Source organism: Gekko japonicus, unplaced genomic scaffold (genome assembly GCF_001447785.1).
Source record: "Gekko japonicus isolate JY-2015 unplaced genomic scaffold, Gekko_japonicus_V1.1 scaffold100, whole genome shotgun sequence".
Taxonomy (NCBI): Eukaryota; Metazoa; Chordata; class Lepidosauria; order Squamata; family Gekkonidae; genus Gekko; species Gekko japonicus.
In genome coordinates this window covers 151721-158664 of record NW_015167060.1, presented here as the reverse complement: position 1 = coordinate 158664, position 6944 = coordinate 151721, and the positions used below count along the sequence as shown (strand labels likewise).

Below are 6944 nucleotides of genomic sequence, written 5' to 3'. Positions count from 1 at the left end.
CCATGGAGAGGAATCCTGGGTGACTGTACACACTAACAAGTTGGCGTAATTCAGTAGGAAGCTCGTTCTACAGAGCTTTCCATCTGCTAGGCTCACTAATCAAGGCTGTGGGTGTAGCTAAAACCTGTCAAGCAAAACCAGGATTCCCAAGGCCCGGTCTGTACAATGAAACTTTCATTACCGGCCGACAGCATTCGTTCACCTTGACCACTACAGGAGGAGAGCTGGCTGGCCGGTATGATAAATATTCAGCTAGTATGTGCTCTCTGCATGATTGCAGTGAGGCCTGCCTGCCTCATCTGCCCGCTCACTTGGCCTGGGGGAGAGAGGGCCAGCGGGATTAATATAAGGGAATATGTGCTCTGTGCTACAGTAGCAGATCTTGCATGCCTGCTACTCCAGCAGAGTGCATACTCACCGAGTATTAATCGCATTGGCCAGCTGGCTCTTCTCCTGTAGTGGTCAAGGTGAACGAGTGCAGCCAGCAGGTAAGGGCAGGGGCAGCGGGAGTTGTGGGGCAGGGGCTATGAGTGAGGGGGCACTGCCCCTAAATGCCCACTGTGGCTATGGGCCTGCACTGAATCCTTTAAATACAGGAAATTTCCCCCCACCCCCACAGGTCCTAGGACTGAATGTAAACTTACCTTGGAAGAGGATGGGTTGTTGGGGGAAGTAATTGATACGGGAAGAGTTAAGCACCCTCTTTTGCCAGATCTTTCTTACAACTGCATGCCCTAGAGCAGAGGTGTCGAACTCATTTGTTACAACGGCGGGATCTGAAATAAATGTCACTTTGTCATGACAGGCCATGTGTGCCATAAAATGTAATGCCGGGTACCAGAGATATAAACTTTACAAAGGACACAGGCAAACCCAATTAACAATATTATTTTTTACTCAAAATACAAACATGCTTAAAACATTAATACTCTTACAGTATTTCCTTAAAGAATCTCCCTGATGCCCACCCTCCCACTTCCATCACCCATTACTCATTAACACTGGGACAGTATACAGGGACATAATGCACAGCCTCTGTCATCTGGCAATAAAGGTAATGACCAGTTGCTCGTGGGCCAGATAAGTGCCCTGGATGGGCCAGTTCTGGCCCATGGGCCATATGTATGACACCCTTGAGTCTGCATTACCACTGATCATGAAACAGATGTTTGTCACAGTAAGCTGTGGCAGTAAGTCCTGATTCTCCATCCCTCCTGCCTGCTTTCATAGGATATGAGCCTCTGAGAGGCTGAGGAGTTCAATGTGGGTGTGAGGGGACTTGAACATGCTTGTAGGGTATTCCTAGCTCCCCTTCCTTTTGCCCCAGTAGATTTCTGCCTCCAGCCAGACTCTGCACTCCCCTTTCTCCCTTTTAGTGGTCTGCCTTATTAAAAGTGTTGGGGGGGGGTGCATGTGTGTGGAGGACTGCTATCCCCTCCCCTCCTTGCTAACCCCCTAGCTCGGCCAGGTATTTGATCTCTGAAGGGCTAGGTTCGTGGGTGAGCAGTTTAGTCAGTCTGATATCTTCTTTAACTAGAAAGCACTCCTATCAACTGAGAACACAGAGGCATGAGGATTTATATCTCTCTCCCAAAACAAAGCCTACAGCTGTTACAGACGCTAGGAAAAGAACCAAAAACAACTAAATCTTGAGTAACTGATTTTTCCTTGGCATTTCTCCCTGAGAAAAATGGGCACAAAGCAGCTGGAACTTGTAGAGATCAGGGCCCTGCGGGACCTTTTACAGTTCCACAGGGCCTGCAAGACGGAGCTCTTCCGCCAGGCTTTTGAGTAGGAGCCGCCGCCGCCACTACCACCACCGCGTAACTGCGGAGCAGTACCGCCGGGTTGGGCTGGTGGAGCAACTGGAACATCGTGGCCCGTGGCGTCCCCCCTCCTGACCTCCTCCTGATATGCAGTGGGGGAGTGTGTAGTTTTAGTCTTCCTGTATCCTGTTAGTTGTTAAATTTTAGCTTCAACTGTTTTCATCTGTTTTATCTCTATTGCACTTTGTGCCTTGTAAGCCGCCCTGAGCCTGTGTGCAGGGAGGGCGGGGTATAAATGAAATGAAATAAATAAATAAAACAAGTGCAACACAACCGATGAAGTCGTTCCTACTGGAAGGCCCGGCGAAAAAGCTCCGTTTCCACGGCCCTGCGGGATGGCTGGAGGTCCCGCAGTGCTCTGATCTCACTTGGGAGCTCGTTCCAGAGCGTCGGTGCCGCCAGGGAGAACGCCCTGGTCCTAGTTGCTGCCAGCCTGCCGTCCCTAGGCCCAGGGAGGGCCAGGCGGTTTTGTGTTCCAGATTGCAGTGCTCTCTGGGGGACATGCGGGGAAAGGCAGGCCCCTGACCATAAAGGGCTTTAAAGGTCAAAACCAGCACCTTGAAGCGAACCCGGAACGCTATTGGAAGCCAGTGCAATGACTTCAGCACAGGCTGGATGTGCTCCCACCTGGAGAGGCCCATCAGCAACCTGGCTGCCGCGTTTTGTACCAGCTGCAGCTTCCGGAGTTGCCCCAAGGGCAGCCCCATGTAGAGAATAGGCCCTCAGAGAGGGACCTGTTGATAATGTTCCTAAGAGTGCCTCGAAACCCCTCGCGGCCAGAATTAATTAGCCAGGAGGAGCACGGATCAAGGCTGCATGTGGTTGGACATACCGTTGAGATCAATCTGTCAACTTCCTCTAGGTTGAGAGGGCTGAAATAATCCAGAATGGGACCAGAAGACGTGCATGGGGCATCGAGTTCACATACTGTCTCAAGTGTGGCCGGGAGGTCGCAGTGGAGTAACAAGACTTTATCTGCAAAATAGCTCACAAAAGCCTCACAGCCTATATCCAATTCCCTAAGAATTTGACTGCTCTGTGGCAGGGTGGTTAGAGACCAAATCGTTCTATATAATTGTGCCGGGCATGAGCTTGCAGACGCAATCATGGCTGCGTAGAACTCCTTCTTCGCAGCCTTGGTTGCCATCTCATACGATTTCATAAACGTTCGATAGGATGTTCTTGACGCTTCGTTGTGAACCTGCCGCCACTGTCTCTCTAGCTGTCTGAGCCTTCGCTTCATCAGCCTCAGCTCCTGGGTATACCAAGGAGCCAGCCTTGAGTGAGGGCGCAGAGGGCGTCTGGGAGCAATCTTGTCAATGGCCGCCGAGAATCGGCTATGCCAGTCCTCGACTAGCTCATCTAACGAGCCACCAGGGGGCAATGGATCCTGGAGAGCCATCTGAAGCCGCAGTGGGTCCATTAGGCTCCATGGGCAAGCCAAAATCCGCTCGCTGCCCAAACAGGGTTGGGGTGACAAGTTCACTCGGGCCCTCATGGCATGGTGGTCTGACCATGGTACTGCCGTAGCAGTAATCCAGTCCACTGTAACCCCTGCCGCGAAGATCAAATCAAGCGTGTGACTGACCTGATGAGTGGGGGCCGTTACATATTGGGAGAATCCCAGCACCGCCATGGATGATGCCAGGTCCACCGCCTGGGAGGAGGTCGCATCATCGGCATGGACGTTGAAATCACCCAGGACTGGCAGCCTAGGGTGTTCCAATGCCCAGCCCGACACGGCCTCCACCAGAGATGGCAGGCTGTCCGCTGGTGCGTTGGGCGGATGGTACACTAGCCAGACAGCCAAACTCTCCCCGGCTTCCCACACAAAACCGGCACACTCAGTGTCTGCGATCCTCACCGCTGGGAGCGCCCTGAAGGAGTAAGCCTCCTGAATGAACAAAGCCACTCCTCCCCCCCGCCCCAAAGTCCGAGATTGGTGAAGGACCGAGAACCCAGGAGGAGCCAACTGGGAGAGAGCAACCGTCGCCCCGTCTCGTACCCAGGTCTCGGTCACGCACGCCAGATCCATGTCCTGCTCCAGTAGGAAGTCCTGTAGGACTGAGGTCTTATTGTTTATGGACCTGGCATTGCACAGCACCAGTGTCAGAGAGGAGTTTTTTATCCTTGCCCCACTGTCTGCCACCTTTGGGATGGGACACAGGCTGGAAGGTGGCTGAGTTTCTCCATTTCTCTGCCCCCTTCCCTTCCATCTCCGCCTGGTCCCACCGCTATACCTTCCCCTTCCCAAGAGCACTGGGATTCCCTGCCTGGCCATTACTACCCTGGTGATCTTCATCGACCGCACTTGGCTCAAGCCCCAGATTCACCCATTAGTTGGCAGTATTCTGACCTACTGCATGCTGCTATTATTCGATAAAAGGCAATCCGAGGACGCCAGGAAGAAAGCAGCCGGAGCCAAAGCCGGAAGAACAACTATCCCACCACCTGAGTGCCAGTAGGCAGCCCCCACCCCCATTTCATGTGGCCCTAGTTTAGGAATTAACTGTATTTGGAAAATCGCCTGTAAACCACTCAGAGACCTTCGGGTCTGAGCAGTATATAAATCGAATGCATAAATAAAAATAAAATAAAAATTAACTGCTGACTATTCCTAATCCAAATACAATACTGGGTCTATCCTAATTCTACTCTTGCAGCCCTAACATTAATCTTATAGCTTCTGATTGCCTATTTTTCTATATTTTCCCTTATCTAAACCTACTTTCTCAGCCAGTAAACTACATAAAGGCTGGGGATCAATGGCATATTTACTAAAGCTAATGTCGAAGTTTACCATAAATCGAATATAGGGCCATTAAATAGAACCCTAGATCTGATTAAATCCACCCCCAATTAATTAAATAGCGTAATAGCAACAATTAATTAAAGCCCACTCTAAATCAACCCTCCCTAATTAATTGGCAAATTAACAATTTATTAGCAGCAACTAAATCCACCCCCAATTAATTGGACAGTTTAACAACAATCAATTAGCACCCTCTCTAAATCACCCCCAATTAATTGGCAAATAACAATTAACTAGTAGCACTAATCAACCCCCCCAAATCAATTAATCAGACCAAATACCTCAATTTAAACAACAATTACAGCGGTTACTTATATAAGTCGTAGCAGCAGTCCGATCCAAATCAATCGTCTTCAGGCAGATGGTCCCTATCACTATAAATAAGGGTATAATGTATCTAGACCCAACCACGTGCAAGGATAGATCGCCATGCGGTCATGCGAAGCCTTTAAGCTTTGCTCCGGGAGACAATGGCCCAAGCGGATCCCAGCTGTACCAATCGGAGGACTAGGCTTCTGGTCTGGACCTATGGAACTCTTGGCCACTGTAATAGGGCTGCCAAGTGGGGGCGGGTGGCGGGTAAACCCTTGCTTTGGAGGCCTGATTTCCGCCGCCGCGGAATCGGGCCCCGGGGGGAACTCCGTTCCCCGAAGCGCAGCGTGGTTGCATCACTGGAGGTGACGCAACTACGTCGTTCACGTTGGGGCCGTGGCCCCGATCGTCTGAGGGAAAACCCCTCTGACGATCGGGGCCATGCCCCCAACATGAGCGATGTAGCACGTCACTTCCTGTGATGTGCTGGCGGCGCGCACGCGCTTCGCGCACTCGCGCATGCATCGCCGGAGAGCTCCCAGAGCCCGGTGAGGCTCCCCTGCCGTCAAGGTAAGTCAATTTGGCAACCCTACACTGTAAATAGCCTATCACTAGAGTGGGAAGGTGTTTGGGTAGTGGGGAGATATAAGCCGGCCTGTGGGTCGGGAACTTTGTCTTGTTCTGAACTTCTAATAAAGTATGAGAGCTGAAATCACTTGCCAGTCTCAGTACTTTTCAAAGGGTACTTTCCTTCCTGTGTGTAACAATAGGCTTTTACTGTCTGGTTCTCATACAATCTGAGGCCACTGAAGTTTTAAAACAGAGTTGTGTGTGTGTTATTCAGGGTATCCCTCATTCCCTTGTCATAAAATCTACTGTTGTAGGACTTAAGTAGAGAACAACTTCTGGTTCCTTTCTGAGTGCTGCTTTATACATATGGAGTATACTGAATATAGTCTTGCTTGCATTCACATCTGACGTGGCTAAACGGGGCAAGGAATCTCAGATGGCCACAGGCAACCATTCCTAGTGCAAGGAAACTGGGTGAAATTGGCTTGTAGCATTGCTTCTGACAGGACAGCTTTCAAAGCTATATTAACACCACAATTTAGGAGTTCATGGAGCTTCTGGGCAAGACCATCTCTTGTTTGTGGCAATGTATTTTTATTCCACTTTCTGCTAAGGAGATCTGTAGTGCCCCATTGTTTCCACAAAAGATCTGGGTCTCTCTCAGCATCAGCAGGCCCGTAGCTAGGACCTTTTTAGTGGGGGGAGGCCTGGGGAAAGTGGGGAGGGCGCAAGCATCGTTCTTACCTAGGGTTGCCAAGTCAAAATAATGCCGTACCGGGGGACTCCCGGCCTGTGGCTGGAATGTGCGTGCGCGCGTGCAAAGCACGCGTGCACCGCACACACATCACCCGGGGCGCAGCCGGACGGAAGCACAGCCATTGCGAAGGGGCTGGGTTGGAGAAGGCTGCAGCCACGGCGGCAGGCAAGCGATGCTGCAGAAGCAGCAGGAGAAGCAGGAGCGCGCCCCCCTCACCTCCTCCCCCTCCCTGTTCTTACCCTGCAGCCATGCAGGTTGCCGGTGAACACGACCAGCGCCACCACCCGGCCCCAGTTCAGGCCGCCATTTGCTTCCATCTGCGCCGCCACCCGGCTCAAGTGGGCGGCCGCCCTGCCGGGCTCCGAGGCCGCAGGGCTGCAAGCCGAGCGGAAGAACATCTTCTCGTGGCTTTCCAGCTCATCCACCACCCGCCGCAGGCTCTTGGCCGTGCGGCTGGGGGGCAGCGCCGAGCCGGCCGCACAGGTGGTGCTGGAGGTAGTCGTCCACCAGCTGCGCCATCTCGGCTGGCAGCTTGCTGGGCATAGCAGCTCTTTGGCAGCAGCGGCCAATTAATAGCTGGTTCACTCCAACCGGGCCCTGTACCGGCGCCACTCCCGCGCCTGCCCACGTGTCCCGGACGGCTTCACCGGTTCCTCCTCCCCGCTCG

The 6944-nt window shown here is 52.3% G+C and overlaps 1 pseudogene; it reads right to left on the bottom strand.

The window, feature by feature from the left end:
* Positions 1-1611: 1611 nt before the first annotated feature.
* LOC107111525 lies at positions 1612-6820 on the bottom strand (annotated as a pseudogene).
* Between the last annotated feature and the right edge of the window lie 124 nt (positions 6821-6944).